Source organism: Oenanthe melanoleuca, unplaced genomic scaffold (genome assembly GCF_029582105.1).
Source record: "Oenanthe melanoleuca isolate GR-GAL-2019-014 unplaced genomic scaffold, OMel1.0 S001, whole genome shotgun sequence".
Lineage (NCBI taxonomy): Eukaryota > Metazoa > Chordata > Aves > Passeriformes > Muscicapidae > Oenanthe > Oenanthe melanoleuca.
Genome location: NW_026612650.1, coordinates 1,129,964 through 1,153,197, shown reverse-complemented (window position 1 = coordinate 1,153,197; position 23,234 = coordinate 1,129,964). Strand labels below are relative to the sequence as shown.

The 23,234-nt window shown below is 50.8% G+C and overlaps 1 pseudogene; it reads left to right on the top strand.

Moving 5' to 3' along the window:
• Positions 1-15,040: 15,040 nt before the first annotated feature.
• LOC130266065 (olfactory receptor 14J1-like) lies at positions 15,041-17,951 on the top strand (annotated as a pseudogene).
• The last annotated feature ends 5,283 nt before the right edge of the window (positions 17,952-23,234 follow it).

Here is a 23,234-nt window from a genome sequence, read left to right as displayed (position 1 = left end):
CTCCTAAACCCAGGAGCATTGCGATGGTGATGCCCGTTATCACTTCTCGCTTGTGGAGCCGGTCGGGTTCCTCGAACAAGCGGTACGCTTCTTCTTCTTGGCGATACAGGACTCTGGGGACAATTAATACTTGGACACAGAAGCCGGTAGAATGATTGAATTTGTGAAAGAGTACTCATAGACTTACCCTGGATCGTTGACAGACCCACATCCCCGATGCAGCTGGGATCACCCACTGGAACTTCCCCCCTTTTAGTTTGACGAATTCCCGGCAGACATTGCCCACCTGCATTGCAAGGGTTGCATTGCCAAAGCATTTGCCTTGGCCCGTGATTTGGCTTAGGGTAATGCCTCTCCGGGGGGTGTCCCATCTGCATTGGCATGGACTGTCTGACTTGGAAAAGATGAGTGGGAGATCGAGGGCAACACCTTCATAAAAGGAGGTTGTGCATCATAGCATAAGCAGCATGATTCTGTGAGGTTCGGGTTGGATTGGTTTAACGATAAAAAGGTTGCATTTAACACACTTAGGAATGGGTTGGAGAGGGTTGGTTTGGCTAAGAGATCGGATGGGGAGGAGGTAGATTTTAGCATCTGTGTTTTGTGACTAGAGCTGTGGTTAGCTGTGATTTCCTTCCTGAGTCTACTCAGTGCAAGAGCATGCCATCACACTGGTTATCGCTATGCGAACTGCTGCTTGAATGGGAGCAAGGTGTTCTTCCTTTGCTACATGTCTAATCATGGCTGCGATATTGGACCCAGGTGGCAGTGATCTTAGAATGTCCCTGGTGGCTGAATTACATTGCTGGCACAGGCAGTCTGCTAGCACAGGGCCCTTCGTCTCTGAAGGTAATGCAGAGAAATTTAATGCTGCCTGGAGGTGGTCCACAAACTGAGCGAAGCTTTCACTCTCGCTCTGCCTTATAGTGGACCATGGCGATGGTCTGGCTATTGCTTTAGAGGCAGTATGGATGGCTTCTCGGGCAGCACGAGTGATAGGCATGACCTCATGGGCTCGCAGGCCCTCTGCCTGTTCTTGTGGGGTAATCATAGGTGGATCTCTGCCCATCAGCCTCTGTATGCTGGAGCCATGCAAAGGATGGTTTTACCCAGTTACTAGGGCTAGCTGCTTTGCACAATTGTCCTCCCATTCTTGTTTAAAAACGATCATCCCATAAAAGACCAGCCTGCAAGTCTATTTGATATCAAAGGGAAGAATATCATCACCTCCATAAACACCATCAATGGCAGAATTAAGCCCTTTGTCTGCAACTGCCTTAACAATTCCCTGCATGTCTTTCGGATTTACCGGTGAGTAGGTTCTTTGATTCCCGCCTGCCCCCCCCACTCGGACCGGGAACACCAGTGTGGCGGACAGGGCCCACTCTGCGCATGCTATTTTTATCTTACGCCAGTCTGTAAGGGGGGTTTGATTTTTCTCTGATATCCCCTTAACTCACGCAGGAGCGTTGCAGCTAGTGATCTTATATGCCGCTGCTCCCTTTTTATTAAAGCCCCAGCCGATGTCAGATTCGTCTTCTGACCATCCCTCTGACTGGCTGTCCCAGCCCTGGTCAGAGTCAGAACCAGAAGTCGACTGACTAGACGTTTCCGGGCTGCTCAGCCTTTTTTTCAGGCTCCGCCCCTGCCCCTTCCCCCGGGGGCCGGGCCGTTCTCTCCCCCTGGGATTCCCCCGCCTCCTGCTGGGGGAGGTTCTTGCCCTATAAGGACCTGATTTTAAATGAGCTCTGTGATTGGTCTCGTGCCCCGACTCGGGGGCTGTCCCTCCTTCCTGCTCGTCTGCGCTTGCGCTTCATCAAGCCCTCTGCATGCCCGCATCAGTGCCCCTCCTCCTACCATGTGGCTTGGCGCCATTTTTAAACTCACATGATGTAGGTAGCTTTTTATCTGCTGCCGCGAGCTCCGATATTATAGCAGCACTCTGCGCCTCCTCCGTCAGCCCCTGCAACAATGCCTGGTCGTGTTCCCCCCCTCCGGTGGCGGTGAGTCCGAACTGGGAGGGTGTGGAGGGGGTTGCGGGATCCATGTGTCCACGTAGTTGGCTGGGTCTGCAGTTTGAGTAGCTGCCCCTATCCCCAGCTGCGGCGTGGCTAATAAACAAGTTCTCGCGGCTTTCCAGGCTTCCTGCTCTTGCTGGGCAGCCCGCAAAGCCTGGATAACTTTGCCCCATGATTTAAGGGGCTTCCCTGAGCCGGAGGATATGGTGTCCTCAGCCAGGGCTGTAGTGCATTTATCCCATATCTCCGGATGGAGAATTTCTACCGGGCTTTCTATAGCCCCCAGCTTAATCAATCTTGGCACTGCAAGAATAAAGTCCGTAAGCATACAATCAATACCCCACTGCACGTGGATCTCACTTATGACCTTCATGACAGCGTCCATGCTCCTCGCGGGTCCAGGGGCATCTCCCTTGCTGCTCAAATCCAGCTGAACAGCCGCAGGCACTTGTTCAGGCGACTCCCCGAACTCCGGACGGTTCCTGGGTTTCGTCACCAGATGTTGCCTGGCAACCTAGTCCAAGTCCAGCACAGTGGCCCTAACCCAGGGTCACTCGGTCCATCAGCTCCAGGACAGCAATGTGGTGGACAGCAAATGGCGTTTATTGAGGGGTTACAAGAGTCTTTATAGCCTAGGTAGTAGGGGTCATTTCCTCTAGCTCACGTCCGGCTGTGAGCTCTGGTCCGGAGCAGAGAGTCTATGAGGGGGAGGGGGTTTTCTATCTACCCGTACATCCCAATTTCTTCCGCACACTTTTCCCTAACTCTCCACAGTCCTGGAACCGGCCGCATGGCCCCAGCACCGGCCGCATGGTCCTGGAACCAGCTGCATGGCCCCAACACTGGCCGCATGGCCCCAGCACTGGCCGCATGGCCCCAGCACCGGACACATGGCTCCAACACTGGACACATGGCCCCGGCCCTGCCGGCTCAGCTGGGCTCGCCTCTCCAGGTGGCAGAAAAACGCCTCCAGCTGCCCGTGTTGTTTCTTCACGATCTGGATACAATTTTAACTTCTTTAAGCCTGGATAAGATCCTTGGTCTCCTGAGCTTTCATGAATGAGAAGAAATGAAGCATGGAGACTACAGAGGCCAGCGGTTCCTGATGGGAAGAGATTGAAAAGATGCCACTGATAAGTAGCTGAAAACCATTTTTTTGTGGGTTAAGGGGATTGTGACTTCACTAAAATTCCTTTAAACTGTGAAATATACTTGGGGAGGTTTGGATACTTGAGTAGAAGACTTTTTGCCTCAGGGAAATGGAGCTCTCTCTGTTCTGGGACGCAAATATGAACAGAGACATTTGATAGTGAAGGAGATGAAGAGAATTTTGTTTTTCAGCAGCCTGTCTTTAAAAGTAGTACCCCAATTGTATAACATAACCCATAGCACATAGCTCTGGAAGGACTGTGAAAAATGGGAGCAGAGTCATAATCTGCAATATTTTCCTGGGGGAATGTGGATTGTGAATGTGAAGACACCCCCTAAGCCATAACTAAAAAGGGACTTTTCTCTCTTAAGTGAACTGAACTGATTATCTGGATGTATAACAGACTGAAGTGTTCTCTGTATGTTGATAAGAAATGTGGAATGAAGGGGAGGAGGGAACAATCTAGGAATCTTATTCTGAATTTTTGTGTGATTAATAAATTTCTTCTTATATGCTTTTAAGCTTTGAACCTGCCTTGTCTCTACTCCTGGGCCCTGTCTCTAAAAGAAAATAAATATATTAAGGTTGGTAAACCCAAGCCACACCATGACAACTGTTCAGGAAACATGCTCAGGCTTTTCCATTCTTTCCTCACCAACAGGAAAACTTCTGCTGCGCCTGTGTGCAGGCAGAGCCCTGAGGAGAGCAGTGGGACATGGTAACAATATGCATGTCTTTCTACAGAGCTTCTCTCATTCTGTGTCTCTTTCTTCCCCTTCTAATGCTCTTTATACGAAACAGTTTTGGGTACCTCAACTACTAAAGTATTTAAGAGTTTTGAGGTTAAATGGGCACAGTTTATGAAGTTACTGCTATGAGAAGTTTTTTATGGTAACTTGGATGCTAAATTAAATACTTTTCCAAAATTCTTTGAATTTTTATACTTTGCCAGTAAAATTTTTTGTCATTTTGACCTATTGAGAATATCTGGCTGGTGTTTCTCCAGTGCAACAAGCTTGAGTAAAGGAACCTTTGGTCACCCCTAGCATTTCAGTGCTCTGGGGTGCTACAGCCCCGCAGCCCCACAATGGCCTCTTGTTTCCGTGAGGCCCTGCTGTGTCACACTGGCCCTGGGTTCCATGAGCATCTGCAGTGTCACACAGGTTGGTGCCATTTGTCCTTGCTGCCCCTCCCATCCCAGTGCCCCAGGAACTGCCCCGAGCCATCTGTGAGGGACAGGCCCTGCTGGGCCAGGCCTGGGCTCAGGCCTTGGCCTTTCTGCTGCTTCCAACCAGCCCAGGCCTTGCTCAGCATTGCACTTCCTGCTCACAGCCTTTGGCTCCTGCAATCCTGCCCTCAAGGATCTGCTCTCACCAGTGCCTGGGGAGCCTTTGGCAGTCCCTGCCCTCAGTGGGGCCACTGATGCTCCAAGGGACTTGGAGTTTTGCTTCTGACTCCTTGGGCAGCTTCTTCAACCTCCTCTCAGTGCCTGGGGCTCCTGGATTCAGCCCCAAATCCACTGTGGGGATCATTAATATACAGAAAGCCCTCAGGAGCTCTTTGTCTTCTTTCAAGTGTCTTCAATTCTCCAGGGCTTGTGCACGTGAATGGAATTCAGTTTGGAGTTGAGTGAAGGAGGAAGATTTCAAAATGCATTTCATGACTTTTTTTCTTTAATTAATTTTTTTTTTTTTTAATTTCAGTTCATTGAAGAGGTCATAGAAGCATTCTCCAAATGATCTTGATGCTGAATGTCTCCTTAGGAGTTCTGGGCACACAGAAGAATGAGCCCCTTTATGGCTGACCCTGTTTGGACAACCTGCTCCTCACCCCCAGCCTCACCATGTCTGACGTCGCCCACCTGGGACTGACACCTCTTTGCCCTGCACTAGAACCTTGTGCCCTGAGCTCTGCAGCTGGGTGTCCCAGCCCACTGCATCATGTCCCACCTGCTCTCCTCAGGGCTCTGCCTGCACACAGGCCCAGGAGATGTTTTCCAGTTGGAGAGGAAAGAATGGAAATCCCGAGAAGGTTTCCTGAACAAAAATCCCCACTCAGGAACAACATGCTCAGTACAGGCTGCCTGGAATGATGTCACCTATCTACAAGGGAAAGTGTGACCAGAACTAATCTCTCTAAGCAGAATTCTCTGAATCTTTTAGCTGAATACTCTGTCCCTGTCCTTTCCCTGGATCTCTGTTGCAGATGGAAATTGCTGGTGCCATTCTCAGCTTTAACTCCTCTTTTGAATGCAGACAGATATTCCCAGGTGTGTTAACCTGGATATTCTCAAGGTTTCTACTAAGCTCTTGTATTCCTCATGGAATGAAGGGACCATTGTGACTCAGAGGGGCCCCATGGAAGCAAGGAGTCAATTGTGACACTTGGTTCCCATGGAACCAAGGGCCCATTGTGACACAGCAGGGCCACGTGGATCCAGTGGTTCTTTGTGACACTGTGGATCCAAGGAGACCATGGCAACACCACCAGAACCTCATGGAACCAAGGAGTCCATGGTGACCCAGTGGGGCTGCATGGAGCCAATGGTCCATTGTTACCCTGCCCATCCAAGGAGTCCATTTTGGCACCAGGGAAGCTCATGGAACCAGGTAGGCCATGGTGACACTGCAGAACTTCATGAAACCAGACATCCACTGTGACCCAGCAGGCCATCATTGGAACCAAGGAACTGCTGCTGACAGTACAGAAACTCATGGAACCAGGGGCTGTTGTGGCACTGCAGAACCAGCACAGCTGCTGGACCTTGTCCCCTGGCCCATGGGAAGGGAATGTGGTGAGTTGGATGGGCAGGGGAATGTGGACAGTGGAAGTGGTCAGTGGCTATGGGAAATGGGTGTGTGCAGAAGGTGTGGTCAGTGGTTGTGGTCAATGGAGGGGTGCTCAGTTGGGTGGTCATTCGGTGTGGTCAGTGGATGTGGTCAGTGGATGTGTTCAGTGGGTGTGCTCAGTGGAGGTTTGGTCATTTGGGGGATGAGTGGGGTGCAGTCAGTGGGTGTGGTCAGTGAGGATTGGTCAGTAGGATGTTGGCATTGAGGTGTGGTCACTGGCTGTGGTCAGTGGGGTGTGGACAGTAGGTGCAGTCAGTTTGCAGGTTGCTGGAGGATGGCCAGCAAGGTGAGGTCAGTGGGTGTGATCAGTGGAGAGTGGTCAGTGTGTTTTGCCAGTTTGGGTGGTCAGTGGGTATGGGCTGTGGGTGGTCATGGTGATATGGTCAGTGAGAGTGGTATGTAGGTGTGGGCAGTAGAGGTGTGGTCAGTTGTTGTGGTCCATGGAGGTGCTCAGTGGTGTGTGGTCAGTTTGGGTGGTCAGAGTTTTGTGGTCAGTGGTTGTGGTCAGTGGCAGTGAAGTCAGTTGTGTTTCAGTGGCTGTGGTAAGTGGGTTGTGGACATTGGTGTCTGGCCATAGGTTTTAGGCATTGGGGTGTGGTCGGTAGCTGTGGTCAATGGATGTGGTCAGTTGGGAGGTTGGTGGGGGGGTAGTAAGTAGGTGTGGTCAGTTGGGTGGTCAATTGGTGTGGTGAAGGATGATGGTCAATGGGTGGGGTCATTGGGTGCCATCAGTGGCGGAGTGGTCAGTGGGTGTGGTGAGTGAGTGTGGTCAGTGGGGTGTGGTCATTGGGCAAGTCCATGTGGTTTGGTCAGTGGGGGTGGTCACTGTGTTTGGTCAGTGGGTACTGTCGATGGGAGTGGGCAATGAGGTGTGGGCATTGACGTCTGGGCAGTGGGTTTGGTCAGTGGGTGCCATCAGTGGGTGCAGTCAGTGGGTGTGGTCATTGGGGGGATTGTTGGGGGTGGTCAGTGGGTGTGGTCAGTGGGCTGCAGTGAGTGGATGTGGATAGTTGGTGTGTCACTGGGGTGTGGTCAGTTGGTGTGCTCAGTGGATTGGTCAGTTGGTGTGGTAGGTGGGTGCAGTCAGTGGGCATGGTAAAGAGGGTGGTCAGTGGATGAGGTCAGTGGATGTGGTCAGTGGGAGTGTGGTTATTTGGTATGGCCAGTGGATGTGCTCAGTGGCATGTGGTCAGTCAGGGTATGGTCAATTGGGTGGTCAGTCAGTTTGTTAAGTTGGGTGGTCTATGGGTAGTGGTCAGAAGGATCGGGCAGTGGGGGTGGACAGTGTGTATGGCTATTTGGGGTGGTCATTGGGAAGGTGCCTGCCCAAGGCAAAAGGAGGCTCCCTGTGTGCCCTGCTCCCCTCTCCCTGAGCTCCTGAGAGCTCTGCAGCCCCTGCTGCCATCCCATCTGCCCAGGCCAGCACAACAGCCCCGGCCTTGGGGCCCTGCAGAGCTGCTCCTGCTCCAGGCCCAGGGCCCATCCAGGAGCTGGGGCAGCCACAAAGCTGTACCCATTTCTGTTCATTGCTGCTCTGATGAGGATGGATCCTCAGCCACTTGGAGGTTGCTGATGAATTTTCCTACTCTGGAGGTGTCTTCTTCCTTGAGCTCTTCAGGACGGGAATTAAATGAGAAAGACTCACAAATATTTGTTCAAAACACCCAAACAAGAAAAGCCCCTGGGAATAATTTAAGTTTTCAATTCTTCTGTGCTTACTTAGAAAGATTCCAAAACTGTATTCCAAACTAATATACTATCATGAAAATAATGCAGAGAGAAATCTATTTTCTTTTGTTTTATTTTCCTGTTTATAGGTTTATATCAGCAATATCCAGGAGATGATGACCCGCAGGACCTTCTAATGCAGTCTGAATAGACATGAAAGCCAAGACTCTTCATGGCTCGCAATCAAATCACACTTTGTCCACACCACCTCCCCACCTATTCCCTCATCCAACCCCTGGGACTCCTATGGATTAGGAATGTTCTGGCCAACAGGACAAGGGCAGTGATTCTTCCCCTGTGCTCAGCACTGGTTGGGCAGCACCTCGAGTGCTGTGTCCAGTTCTGGGCCCCCCAATTTAGGAAGGACATGGAGAGACTGGAGCATGTCCAGAGAAGGGCAACAAGGCTAGTGAGGGGTCTGGAACACAAGTTCCATGAGAAGAAGCTGAGGGAGCTGAAGCTGTTTATCCTGGACAAGAGGAGGCTCAGCTGAGACCTCATCACTCTCTACAACTCCCTGACAGGAGGGTACCGCCGGGCTGGGGTCGGGCTCTTTTCCCAGAGAACAGTGACAGGAAAAATTGACATAACCAGAAGCTGCACCAGGGGATGTTTAGGCTGGACATTAGGAAATTTTCTTGACAAAAACGGTAACTGGGTATTGGAATGGGCTTCCCAGAGAAGTGGGTGAGTCACTGTCCCTGGAAGTGTTTCAGCATAGACTGGATGTGGCACTGAGTGCCATGGTCTGGGTGACAAAGTGGTTTTAGGTCACAGGTTGGACTTGGTGATCTCAAAGTTCTTTTCCAGCCTGGGTGATTCTGTGATGATTGTGACACTGCAGGACCCTGGGGAAGCAAGAGGCCTTTGTGACACTGTGGGGCCTCGTGGAACTGAGAGGACCAGAGTGACACTGTGTATGACATGGCACCACAGAGCCAAGGGGCCACTGTGACACTGTGGGGCTACATGGAAGCCAGGTGTCCATTGTGACAGTCTGGGTCCTGGTGGAACCACAGAGGCCACTGTGACACTGCAGGGCCTTGTGGAACCAAGGGGCCACTGTGCCACTGCAGAACCAAGGAGAGCCTTGTGAGAGCCTGGGGCCAATGGAATCAAGGGGCCATTGTTCCACTGCAAGGACTCTTGGAACTAAGGGAACAATTGTGACACTGTGGTACCCCATAGAACCAAGGGTCCCTCATGATACTGCAGGATCTTGTGGAACCAGGGCTCCATTGTGACACTGCAGCACCAAGGAATTCATGGTGGCACTTGGAAGCCTCATGGAGCCAAGAGGCCACAGTGACACTGCAGGGCCTTGTGGGACCATGCAGAGCATTGTGACAGAGCAGGACCTCGTGTGATGATTAGGCCACTGTGACACTGCAGGTCCCCGTGGAACCAAGGGACCAGTGCTGCTCCTCAGGGACTCATGGAATGAAGGAAACATGTTTGACACCGAGGTGCCCCTTGGGAAAAGAGGCCATTGTGACACTGTGGAACCAAGGAGAGCATTGCTGCACTGCGAGACCTCATGGAACCAAGGATCCATTGTGACACTGCAGGGCCTGCAGGACCTTAGGGTACCAGGGCACCATTGTGACACTGCAGGGCCCAAGGATCCAGAGGACTTTGTGACACTACAGGGCTCCGATGGAACCAAAGGGTCATTGTGACACTGGGAGGCCTGATGGAATTATGGGGATCATTGTGACACTCTACAGCCTCATGGAACTTTGGTGGCACCAAGTTTACTGGGAGTGTAGATGTGCTGGAGGGTAGGAGGGTTCTGCAGAGGGACCTGGACCAGGACCGAAATCCAACAAGGTGAGGTTTAACAAGACCAAGTCTTGCCTCCTGCCCTTTGGCCACAACAACCCCTGCAGCATTCCAGGCTGGGGACAGAGGGAATGGACAGCAGCCAGGCAGAAAGGGATCTGGGGGCACTGATGGACAGCAGGCTGGACATGAGCCAGCAGTGTGCCCAGATGGCCAGGAAGATCAATGGCTCCTGGCCTGGATCAGGAATGGTGTGTTCAGCAGGACAAGGGCAGTGATTCTTCTGCTGTGCTCAGCACTGGTGAGGCTGCACCTCGAGGGCTGTGTCCAGTTCTGGGCCCCCAAATTTAGGAAGGACATGGAGGGGCTGGAGCGTGTCCAGAGAATGGCAACAAGGCTGGTGAGGGACCTGGAACACAAGCCCTGTGAGGAGCAGCTGAAGGAGCTGGGGCTGTTTATCGTGGAGATGAAGAGGCTCAGGGAGACAAGGTGGTGTCAGGGCACAGGTTGGACTTGATGATCTCCAAGGTCTTTTCCAACCTTGCTGATTCTGTGTGTTTTACTTATTGGTAATAGGTTGACAATTAGCTCTTGTTTCCTTGAGATTCCATTGCACTACAATGATCTCCTTGGTTCCATGAGGTCGCACTTTGAAACAGTGGATACTTGAATCCATGAGTTTCCATTCCATCACAACGGTCTCTCAGATTCCATGAGGCCCTGCAGTGTCACTATGCAGTCTTTGTTCCACGTTTCTCAATTGTGACACAATGGCTTCCAGTACTCTATGAGGCTGTGCTGTGAAACTGTGGACACTTGAATCCATTAGATTCCACAGTGTTATAATGGCCTCCTGGGTTCCATGAGGTCCCTCTTTTTATCAATTTACACCTGGGTTCCATGAGGTCCCTCTTTGTATCAATTTAGACCTGATTCCATGAGATTCTACTGTGTCATAATGGTCTCCTGGCTTTCATGAGTACCCGCTGTGTTTACAATTAACACTTGGCTTGAATCATGATTTTAAAGAGTTAAAATTTTAGTGGGTTAGAAGCAATTCATATTGATCAGGGTGTAAGTTAGATAAAGAAGTGATAGGTTAATGATTCTTAGATGCTTAAACTAAAGATTATAGAGGTATTGTTTCCAATTATGTGCTTGTTTCAGTTTCCTTTATAGAAAGAGATGGAGTAAGTGAACCACTGTAAGAACAGGTTGAAACCAGTAGAACAATGGCTAACACCTGAACTTCATACCAATCTATCACGAAGCAGAGGACCTTAGATTGTGCCAAAAGGTCAAGGAGACCTGATGAAGACTTTTCTTACCTCATCTTTCAAGACCACTGACCCAATTTGAGACCACCTACCCAACTCAAGAGTAGAATTGTGCACACGTGAAGGACTAATAGCCTCACTTTAATACGGAGTGGGGATGAGAGGTGCTGGGGTTCTGTATATGCATAGAATGTAAGATTTTGAGAAATAAATAGAAGGCAAGGAACCTTGTATGAGGCTGCCATGTCTCAAGGGGACAACTCACGTGCAGCCCGCTGGCATCTTAATAAACAGACCACTTTCTAACTTTAACTAGTTAGAGAGTTTTTTTCGTGAACATAGAGGTTTTAACAATTCAGGCTTCCCATGATGCCATTGTGTCACTGTGCTCTCCTGTGATTCATGAGGCTGTGCTGTGTCACAATGGACACTTGCTTCCTCCAAGGCTGGAGATGTCCCAGTGGCACCTGGTTTCCATCAGGCCAGGCTCTGTCACAATGGGGCCTTGGTTCCATGAAAATCCATTGCATCTCAATGTTCTCCTTAGTTTTACAGAGCCTGATGTGTTGACAATTGATCCTTTATTCCTTGAGGTTCTATTGCATCACAGTGGTCTCTTGGATTCCATGGAGGCCCTGCTGGGTCAAAGAGCAGCCTTTATTCCTTATGTTTCCATTGCAGCACAATGGTCTCCAGCATTCCATGAGGCCACACTGTAAAACAGTGAGCACTTGGTTCCATGAGTGTCCATTCCGTCAGAATGATCTCGTGCATTCCATGATGCCCTGCTGGGTCACAGTGGAGCCTTGTTCCATGTCTTCCCATTGTGACACAATGGTCTCCATTGGTCTATGAGGCTGCACCATGAAAGTTTGGACACTTGGTTCCATGAGATTCCATGTTGTCACTGTCAGGAAAATCCACAAATGCCAGAGCTTTATGTCCAAAAATGAGACAGGGGAGTCCTTCCAATTTATTTGAATAAGCAGAGAGAGTTCACTGGAGGACATTCCTGCAGGATTTTCTCTCTCAAGATTTCAGAGGGTGCAGCCTCCTTTTATCTTAAACTCCTGGCTGCACCTTGCCCTCTTCCTTTCCCCACTGGTCAAGGTAGAGGAAAGGTACAGCCTTTCTGATTCACCTGCCCCATATCCCCCTTGAACCTGGCACTTTCCCCTGAAGTTCAGCCTTGTGCAGACCCTTGTCTGTTTCAGGAGCCAAGCTCTCTGTGCCCAGTAATAAACCTGCTGCCCAAAGGCAGTAGAAAAATTATGGCCAATTTCAAAGACCCTAACACTCATCCCTCACTCAGGAAATGATTTGTAAAGACATTGTCATACATCTCTCCTCTCAGATTGATGTTTTCTGTGCTGGTGACAGTCTTTTAAGCCCAGCCTTCTGCCTGACTTCCCTGCTGTTGTAGTTCCATGGACAGAGGTTGTTGTCTCTTACCACTTCCATGGGCAGGCCGTTGTTCAACCATCTCCAGGACAGCAGGGCCCCACCCCACATCACTGCTACCTGGGAAGATGAAAACCATCATTCCAAATATCCCCCTTCTCCTTCTTCCCAGGCATTTGGCCCAGGGCCAATATGACACCATGAGGCCCCATAGAACCAAGGACACCCTTATGACACAGCAGGACCTCCTGGAACCAAATCTCCACTGTGACACTACAGAACCTCACAGAGCCAAGGGGCCATGGTGACACAGCAAAGCCTCGTGGAACTGAGGAGTCCAAAGGTCTAAAAGAATTCTTGCAGGGTTGTGCCTTGGGAAGAGAAATCTCCTGGTGGCAGCTTGGGCTTGGCACACCCTTAAGGACGGTGTCTGTTTGTAATGGGGGAACTCAGGAGTTTTAGATTGTTTCAAAAATGAAAAGGGAAAAGCCCTGTTTGCCTGAGTGCAGCCAGTTCTCCAAGCAAAGCAGGTCCCAGGTGAGGGAGGACAGACAGGATGGGGCAGGGGAATGTGGAGCCAGGTTGTCCACACTGGGTCAGGTATCAAGGCACAGCTTCTCTGAGCAGGCCAGACCTCCTGAGGAGACACCCTGGATTATTATCAATCACAGAATGCTGCAATCACATCTTCCCAAAAGAGAACAGCTATAAAAGACACCCTCTAAGATAAGAATACATATTTCTTAGAAGCTCTTTGAAATATTTCTCCATAAATGGAGATGAAAAACTTCCTAATGAACTGTACTAGACCAGAGAAAAATCAAGGCAGAGCCATAGTTTGATAGGACTTGCTTGATCCCAGTGAGCCCCGTGGTGCATTTGGTGCTGAGCACTGGAACCTCAGGGCCTGAGAGGAGATTGCACAAACCTTTCCAGGAGTCCAAGTCAGAAGAAAAACCCAAAGTGTCTCAAAGCTTTAATGGGTCCCACTGGGATCCATCCCCAACACAGGCTCCTCATGGACTCGTTGGAGGAGAAAATGGGAGGTCATGATTGCACAAAAACTTCTCAGAGACTGAGAGAGAAAAGGAAAAAGGAAAATACATTAAAATCTGAAGCACCTAGAGGCATTGAGCCCCACTGAGTGTTGTTCCTGACAAAGGCTCTCAAGAGACTAATTAAAGCAGATAATTGGAGGCCATGATTGCACAAAGCTCTCAGGGACTCCAAGGCAAAAGCAAAACCCAAAGGCCTCTGAAAAACCTGCAGTCCCTGGGAGCATGAAGGAGACCCCAGGGCCACTCCTGACCAAGGCTCCCCAGGGACTGGTCCCAGCAGATCCCTGAGGCCACTGGGATGTGGGGAGATGCTGAGGGCAGCACAAGGGGTGACAGTGCCCAGCCTTGCTGGGGCTGTGCCAGGAGGCCCCAGTGCCTCAGGACAAGGTGTCTCCTCCCAGCCCTTGGTGGCACAGACCCTGCTGTGCCCCAGGGCACCAAGATTTGTCTTCTGCTTTTCCATTCCTTTTACCACTTTCTCAGTTATTTCCCCCCAGTGGCACCCATTAAAACTTCAAGAATCTTTAGAGTTTGATTCTGATTGGAGTTCTTGAGAGGTTTCTTCAGCTCCCTCTTGATGACTGATATTCAGGGCCTCAGCACCAAACGCCCAAGAGTGTCATTAAAGTCCTTGTGCTGTGTCTGTGCTGCTGAGCTTGGCTGGGCTCCTGGCACAGAGGCAGCTCCTGGCAAGGGCAGCACTGCAGAGAGACAGCTCTGCCCAGCAGCAGGTCCTGTGCACAGCCCAGCAGGGCTGGGGCACTGCCTGCAGCCACCCTGGGCACAGCACAGAGCTACAGAGGGGTTAAACTCAGCCTGGGCTGGGAGCACAGAGCAGAGCTCACTGAGGGCTCACTAGAGCAGAAATCCTCACAGTGTTTCAAACAGCCACTCTGTGGCTGTGGGAAGATAAGCTGCAGTTGCTGCAGGGATCTCCTGAAGCTGGCACATCCCACAGCTTTCAGGACCTTCCAGGAGGACTCTCAGAGCTGCTGCAATGCAGGGGATGTGGCTCTAGGGCAGGGCTGGGTTTCCCTGCTGCAGCAGCCGAGGCACAGCCCCAGGCAGCTCCCTGTGTCCAGGCTCTGCTGCAGGGCTGAGCAGCCGGGTCTGCAGCCAGGGGTTCCCAGGGCTGTCCTGCAGAGCAGGGTCCTGCAGCCCAGGGCGCTGTGCTGGGGCAGGGACTCTGCTCCCTGCCATGGACAGCTCTCAGCCAGCCCGGGCAGCTGCTCCCAGCGCTGGGGGAGAAGCTGTGGGGGCAAGGAGCAACCCTGAGCAGGGCAGGTGCTGCTGCTGAGAGGTGCTGGGTGGGGCAGGGCTGCTCCCAGCTCCACACCAGCCTGGGCACAGCTCCGGATGACAGTTCCCAAAAGAAGGTAAACCTGGGATTGCTGTAAAGATCAGGAGCTTTCCTGACAGTGTTTTAAATTTCCTCCTTGGAGCAGGGTGAGAAATTTGGGGTGATGGCAAAAAGTTTTCTGCTTTTTATACATTTTTCCTATATTCATAGCTCTGTAAACTATTATTATTATATAGTTATAAGACTATAATTCTTACTTGACTCTATTAAACCCTTAAGTAACTCTATTAAACTACTATTATATACTTATATAACTGTAATCCTTAATTAACTCTAGTAAATTTCCTAACCTTTCTCTTAGATTTTTGAAAAATAAGCTGACCTTCTAAATACATTCCTGAAATACTGTATAGTCTTATTATCAGGAAGAGGTCCTACAAGAAGAACTTTTTTTTTTTTACGCAGAATATGAGCATTCATAACAAAACTGGAGCAAAGAAGCCCTTGGACCTTCTCCAAGGGTTGACTCAAGGGTATCTAACAGGCACAACTGACTCTCCTAATGGATGTTCCTGTTAAATATCCTAGTTAATCAACCCTAATAGATTGTTGGAATTGGGGGCTGGATGTGCCTCATCCCCACTGGGACACCTGGAAGCTTCCAATAAAGGTTTGGTTTTTACTTTACTGTTCTAACGGTGTTGCAAGGGTTTTTTTCTCTTTTGATTATAGACAACAGGGGGATGAGAGAAGCAGAACAGGAATTGTAATCAGAGAATGACGGAACATTCTGAGTTGAAAGGGACACACAGGATCTGCAAAGTAATGTTTGAATATTTACAGAGAGTCCGGATCTGTAACTTTGGGTGGTCAGTCTCTCTGCTGGAGCCTCCCAAGGAGCTTTCAGCCACTCCCCAGCCCTGGGCAGCACCAGCATCCCCTTTGCAGGGCCCAGCAGGGCTCTCCTGAGCTGCCCTTGCCCACCTGCAGACAGACCCTGCCCCAGGAAGGGCCCTGCAGACAGGCAGGGTTCTGTAGGGCAGGTGAGGGCACAGAGGGTGGGATGGGCTCTGTGAGCCTGGCAGGGACAGGGCAGCTCTCAGGAGGGAAATGTCCAGGTCCAGGGAGATGCTCAGGGAAGGAGAGGGGGCTGAACAGAGCAATGCTGGGGGCAGGAGGGCACTGTTGGTGTGTGGGAGATGCCGTGCACAGCTGGGCACGGGAACACTGCCCTGAGTGCCTGGCTGTCTCTGCCCTGCCCTCCCAGGCACAGCACCGCAACATCTTCTCTAGTTTCTGCACTCCTCTGATACTGTCATTGTAATCTGCTGCTCTCAGGGAGGCTCTGGAATTGCAGCAGCTGAGTCAGGCACTGCTCTTGGAATTCCTGCCAGGCTGGGGTGTCCATGGGAATTGGGTGTCCAAGCTTCCCTGTGACCTGTGGGGCTGTGGGCAAAGCAGTCCATGGGAAAGGGGAATGAGCTGAGCCCCCTTCCTGAGATCCCATCATGGGCATATCTGGGGGTCTCCTTGCTGTGTCCTTCCAAGCTCTGAGCTGCCCTCCTGGGTGCAAATCTGTGCCAGAGCCTCTCGGAGCTCCCTGAGTGTCCCACAGGGAAGTGCAAAGATGCCACAGCTGAGGAAATGCTGTTGGGTTTACCAAGGGAACCGCGAGTGTCCTTGGCAGAAGGGGGTGCTGAGATCTTGCTCAGAGACCTTTAGAGAGGGTGAGACATTCATGGGTCCCTCTGCTCTGGGCAGGGTCTGGCCTATCCCAGGGTGACACGGGAGTGTGACTGTACTCTGATTGCAGCCAAAGGTGCAAACCCAGGGCAGTTGGGAACAAGACCATCCAGACCCTCACCTTGCCCTGAGCCACAGGGAATCCTTTGCCTCTCACATCTCTCAGTGGAAAACTGTGAGTACAGCAGAAATGCTATGGATTTGTGTCCTCAGAGAATCAGGAATGATGTGTGGGCAGGAAAATAATAGCTAAAATTCCTTCCTGGTCTCCATGCCCTTTAGAAGTGGGAATGCAGAAGCAGCAGCCTTTTAGAAGGGATTCCGTTGAGGAATCCTGAATATACAGTCTTGTCCCTCTGCCACAAAGCCACAAATCCACGGTGGCAGGGCAGGGATAGCTCCTAGAGAGCCCCCTGCACAGGCCTGGCTTGTCCTGCAGCTCTCAGAAAGCACAACTGGAGCTCAGTCAGGGAACTGGGAGAAAGTTTCCCAGAGCAGAAACAAGGGAGGCTGAGTCACAGGAGGACAGCATACAGAGAATTGACCAGGTCTGGCTCAAAGCAGCCTCTGCTGACTTGTCACTGTCCTTTATCCATGAACAGGTTCCCATATTTGGCCAGAGCAAATGTCCAACAGCAGCTCCATCAGCCACTTCCTCCTGCTGCCATTGGCAGACACGCGGCAGCTGCAGCTCCTGCACTTCTGCCTCTTCCTGGGCATCTCCCTGGCTGCCCTCCTGGGCAACGGCCTCATCATCAGCACCGTAGCCTGCGGCCACCACCTGCACACCCCCATGTTCTTCTTCCTGCTCAACCTGGCCCTCACTGACCTGGGCTGCATCTGCACCACTGTCCCCAAAGCCATGCACAATTCCCTCTGGGACACCAGGACCATCTCCTATGCAGGATGTGTTGCACAACTATTGACTTTTGCTTTTTTCATTTCAGCAGAATATTTCCTCCTGACCGTGATGTGCTATGACCGCTACATGTCCATCTGCAAACCCCTGCACTACGGGACCCTCCTGGGCAGCAGAGCTTGTGCCCACATGGCAGCAGCTGCCTGGGCCAGTGGCTTTCTCAATGCTCTGCTGCACACAGCCAATACATTTTCCCTGCCCCTGTGACACGGCAATGCCCTGGGCCAGTTCTTCTGTGAAATCCCACACATCCTCAAGCTTTCCGGCTCACACTCCTACCTCAGGAAATTTGGGGCTTCTGCTTTTACTACCTCCTTAGTACTTGGTTGTTTTCTGTTCATTATTTTCTCCTATGTGCAGATCTTCAGGGCTGTGCTGAGGATCCCCTCTGAGCAGGGACGGCACAAAGCCTTTTCCACCTGCCTCCCTCACCTGGCTGTGGTCTCCCTGTTTCTCAGCACTGCAGTATTTGCTCACCTGAAGCCCTCCTCCATCTCCTCCCCATCTCTGGATCTGTCCCTGTCAGTTCTGTACTCAGTGGTGCCTCCAGCCCTGAATCCCCTCATCTACAGCCTGAGGAACCAGGAGCTCAAAGGAGCCTCGAGAAAACTGATGACTCTCTATTTTCAGAAGCATTAAATGCTCTCTTTTCTTCGGCAGAGCCTCTAGAATGTAACTCTTCACAATCTCTCTTTTTTTTCTTATCTGTCCATTTATTTTGGTAACTTTTTCTACTGTAGTGTTGTGTACAAAATACTCTAAATTACTCTGTGCATTTCTACATTTATATCTACTTTTCCTTTGGAAGACAAAGAGAAGCAAGGTGTCTCTCACATGCATTTAAATAAAAGCAAGTGCATGCCCTCTCCTGTTTGTCCCAGATTATTCCTCAGCCCTTCTCTGTCTCTGCAGGGCAGTGCCTGTGGGCAGAGGCAGAGGTGAAGAGACTCCCAGCACAGCAGCACAGCCTGGGACAATGGCCCTGGCTCTTCCCACATCTGCTCTTCCCAACTCCGCTCTCTCCTTGCCAGCCCTTCTGTGGCTGTAAGGCCGCAGTGCTCTGGCAGCTTGGTCACTGTCCTGCTGCGTGTCCGTGCTATGAGCACAGGCAGGGACAGGCCATGGGCACTGCTGGGACACAGCTGGGCTCCAGCACAGCAGCTCCATCAGCAAAGGGCATCTCCTGAGGGCAGGGCAGGAAGGCTTTGCTCTCCTCCAGAGCTGCTGTCAGCAATGTGCTCCAGGAATGCAAAGCAAAGCCCAGTGCCTGGGGCAGAGGGGCAGTGTGCAGGGGGCACACAGCACTGTCCTGGCACAGCCAGAGCTCCTGGCATGGACCTGAGGGAGCAGCAGAGCAGGGCCTGGGTGGTGTCTTTGTTCTGGCCACAGCCTGGGAAGGTGCCCCAAGGCAATTGTCCCACACCAGTCCCTGCAACCACCACACCCAGCACTGGCCTCTGCCCCACCTGCAGGAGGTTGTTTGTCCCTGCCTGGAGGGACACCAAGTGACCAGTGAGCAGTCTGAGTTTGCTCTGTACTGAGGAGATTTCAGCAGTGCATCGTGTGTGTGTGGGGAGATGAACCCGAGTGAGCACAAACACCATCATCAGCACTCGGGGGTGGCTCAGTTGTGGTGGCACAAACGGTGCCTTGAGGCCACTAAACTCGTGGAAACCACCTGAATTCAGTGCTGGGCTGTGGTTAGAATTCCATAGAGAGAAACAGCCTGGGCAAGGAGGCTCCAGGAAAAAATGCTCAGGACAGCCATGGACTGCACAGAGAGACAATAGGGGTGGGGTTTGTGGGGAGAAATCAGAGCTGCCTCCCTTCTGAACCAAACTGAGCACCTGGACAGGGATGTGCTGTGTTCTGGGCACTGGCTTTCAACTGAGGGATGTGGATATGGCCTTTGGTGTCAGGGATGTTGAGAAAGCTGGGTAGTGTCACAGTGAGACATCTTTCAAAGCCCTTGGAAAGGCCAGAGCCATCCCAGAGGGTCCTGGGCACTTGGGAAGGGCAGACATGGAACCCGTCTGCAAACAGGGCAGGGAGGGGCACTGGGAGAGTCACAGACTGGTCAGGTTCAGCAGGGAAGGGCATGTGGCAAATCCTCCTGCAGCCATTCCAGGCACTGGTGGCACAAGGCAGGGATGGCAAAACCCCAATGGGAGGGAAAAGAAGGGGATGTTGTGTGCCCAGATTTTAGCCAGGCCTGGGACATGGTCTGCTGTGCTCTCCTCAGAGCCAGACTGGACAGAGCTGGGCTGCAGGAGTGGAAAAAAGAACAGATTTGTGATAATGGGTACCACTATGTCAAATAAAGTCAAAGGAAGTAGGGATAGGTAATAAGGACGTAATCAGCGTGTGTGATAAATCACTGTTTACCTGATGCCCAATACGCACAAATGGATGAAGGATTGCCAGAGTGACCACCATGCTGTAATAAAGAATACGCAAAACTGTGTTCAGAAGTTTCTATCCAGCACATTTCAGTATCAGTGCTGTCCTTGACTCCATTACGTCCCTTGTACAGTTCCACAATAGCCCCTTGGTTCTATTGGGGTCCATAGTGTCAAAATGGCCCTCCTTGGTTCTGCACTGCCACAATGCTCTCCGTGGTTCCACGAAGCCTTGGTGTGTCACAACTTCCCCTTGGCTGATGAACTGCCATAGTGTCTCTTGGATCTGCAGCATAGCAATGGACAATTGGTTACCAGCAGCCTCGCTGGGTCACAATGAATATTTGGTTCCATGGGGCCCCAGTGTCCCAATGGCCCCTTGGTTCCATGAGGCCTCGCTGTATAACAATGGCCCCTCAGTTCCATGAGGTTTTGCACTGTCAACAATGGTCTCCATGGTTCTGCAGTATGAAAATGCCTACTTGGTTCCATGGGGTTCCTCAGTGTCACAGTGGTGCCCTTGGTTCCATGAGGCTCTGCAGTGTCACAATGCCCCAGAGTTTCCATGAGCTTTTGTCCCATCAACCATGTCCTTTGTTCCAGTGAGGCTCCTCAGTGTTCCATTGGATCTGTGATTCCATGAGGTTCCATGGTGTACCATGATTGCCTTGATTCCAAGAGGTTCTGCTGTGTCACACTGGACCCTTGGTTCCATGAGGTTCCGTGGTATGGCCATGGTCTCCCTGGATCTGCAGTATCACTATGGACCATTGGTTCCATGCAGCCCTGCTGTGTCACAGCAGCTCCTTGGTTCCATGAAGCCCCACTGCATAACAATGGAATCTTGGTCCTGTGAGGTTCTGTACTGTCAAAATGCTTTCCTTGGTTCTGGACTGTAACAATGGACCCTTGGCTCCATGAGCTTCCAAAATGTCACCATGGTCTCCTGGCATCTGCACTGTCACAATGGACAATTGGTTCCATGGGACCCTGCTGTGTCACAATAAACCCTTAGTGCCATGAGGTTCTGGAGTGTCACAATGGTCTCCCTGGTTCAATGAGGCCTTGGAGTGTCACAATGGCTGCTTGGTTCCATGAGCTTCCATAGTGTCACAATGGTCTCCTTGTTTCTGCAGTGCTGTAATGGACCCTCGGTTCCATAGGGTTTCTCAATGTCACAGGTCTCCTTGGTTCCATGTGGCCCTGCTGCTTCCCCATGGTCCCTTGGTTCCATGAGTTTCTGTGCTGTCAGCAATAGTTTTCTTGTTCCAATGGTGCCACTATGTCACACTGGACCCTGGGTTACATGAAGTTCTTGAGTGTCACAATGGCCCCTTGGATCCATGGGGTCCCATAGTGTCACCATGGTCTCCTTGGATCTGCATTGTCACAATGGACCATTGGTTCCATGTGGCCTGGCTGTGTCACAATGGTCTCCTTGATTCCATAATTCCCCTGAGTGTCACAATGGAGCCTTGTTTCTGTGAGGCTCTGAACTGTCACAATTGTCTCCTTGGTTCCATGAGCCCCTGCTGTGTCACAAGGGTGTTCTTGGTTCCATGAGGATACAAAAGCTTTGCATGAACATGGAGCAGCAACTACTTAACACACCTGGAACATATGTCTGCATTCAAAAGAGGGGTTAAAGGTGAGAATGGCACCAGCAGTTTCCAACTGCAACAGTGTCCCGGGTTGGTGTTGTGTCTGCTCTTCTCCCGCCCCCACACCTCTATGTCTGCATGGAGCTGCCGCCGGTGCTGCTTCTCCCCCGCCCGGGGGGGTGGGGTCCCAGGGCTGTGCTGCTGCTTCTTGCTGCCCCAGCTGCTTGCTGGCCCAGCTGCTTTCTGCCCCAGCTTGCTGTTGCCCCGGCTGCTGCTGCTGCTGCTGCTTCTGCTCCGGGTGCTGCTTTCGCCCCTCCCCCCCCCCCAACCCTCTCCCCTTCATCTCGAAGATCTGTACCGGCTCCGGACAGGATCTGAACATCAGAGACTGCCTCCGGAGCCTGTCCAAGAAGCTTTTTCTCCCTTCCCAGCAGCGACTGTCTCTCACTTTGGTGAAATCGTTTTTTGTCATCTGAGATTGTACTTTCCAGTTGCTGGGAAGTGTTTTTCTTGTGTTTGTTAATAAATAGGTTTTTTCCACTTTTCCCCCCTGAGGAAAATTCTTTCTGAGCCCAGTGTGGGGGAGGAATTGTGGGGAGGTTTATTCTCTGGGGGGCTCCTTTGGAGGTTTCCCCCCAGTTTTGTCCTAAACTTGGACAAATAATTTGGTGGCCCGTATGGGGAAACCAGAGAAAGTGGAAAAAACCTTACTCTAATAATATTTTGTTTTCAATTGGTTGTGTTGGTATTGGTGTGTTTATCGAATCCATAATGGCTTTTGGAATGGAAGCTTGCCTGTATATTTGGTCTTTAGGGCTTTTTGAAGTCTTAATACCCCTGTGGTTTTTGGACTTGTTCTCTTATCCGGAGATAGCCCCAGTGTTATCCCTAATACGTAGTTTTTGCATTAAAGGGGTATTAACCAAAATATTTTTTGGGCTAGGCTTGGTTGTAATGATTTGCAGGAGGCTTATAAGAATGTTAGAATCTACTTCAGGGATGTATAATTCATGGTTTGTGTTCTGCACTCAATTTATTAGAGGAGAAGCAGGCAAAGAGGACTTCTCGCCTTTATTTTCCTTCTTCTTCTCTGAATCATTTACATCTCTGTTAGAAAATGTTCAGTTCTCCCTGAATGCTAAGGAAAACATCTTTCTGGTATTTAATTTAGTAAGTTTTTCTATACTCTCTGCAGCTTATATAAAATGAAGGCTGAGATTTCCAGAGGGGCTGGTGAGACTCCTGATTTAGAAGTAAAGCCAAGCAGAAGGAATTTTGAGAGGAATGGGAAATGGGAGAACATGGACCAAATTCGAAAAGAATTTTCTGACCCTATAGTCTGGGACTTCCCATCTGAACAGATTCAGGATCCAGTCGAGGTTGCAAAATACCTGAGAGAGAAGTGTCAGGATGACCCTAAGGAAAAAAAATCACTGCAGTGAGCTGGGCTCTGGAGTATGCTTATCGTACCCTGTTAGATAGTGTAGAACAACACACAAAGGAAAGGGAACAGGGAGATAACGTAGCTACTATGCCAGCTACTCAGACTGTAGTTAGCACCCCAGGCTCGAGAACAGGGACGAAATTAGAAAGTAAGCTTCAACCAATGGCTGTGGCTACTAGTACAAGGAGTGGAAAGTGCACCAAGAAGACCGATCGGCCAGTGGAGGATGATGATGAGGATGCCGGAGAAGGTCTCTTAATTCCTCCTGATATAAAATCAAGAGTCAAAGTAACTGGTGTGAGATCAGAAACGAATAATGAGTCCCTTTCCCTAAAAGATCTTTGTGGTTTAAGAAAAGATTATACAAGACGGCCTGATGAATCCATAATTAGTTGGCTGGTCCGGCTTTGGGACGCGGCAGGCGAGACTACCATCCTAGATGGCACTGAGGTGAGACATTTGGGATCCCTATCTCAGGATCAGGTCATCGATAAAGGAATGATGAGGGAGGCTAACCCTCAAAGCCTCTGGGCACCTGTTCTGCATAGTGTGGCACAAAGATATC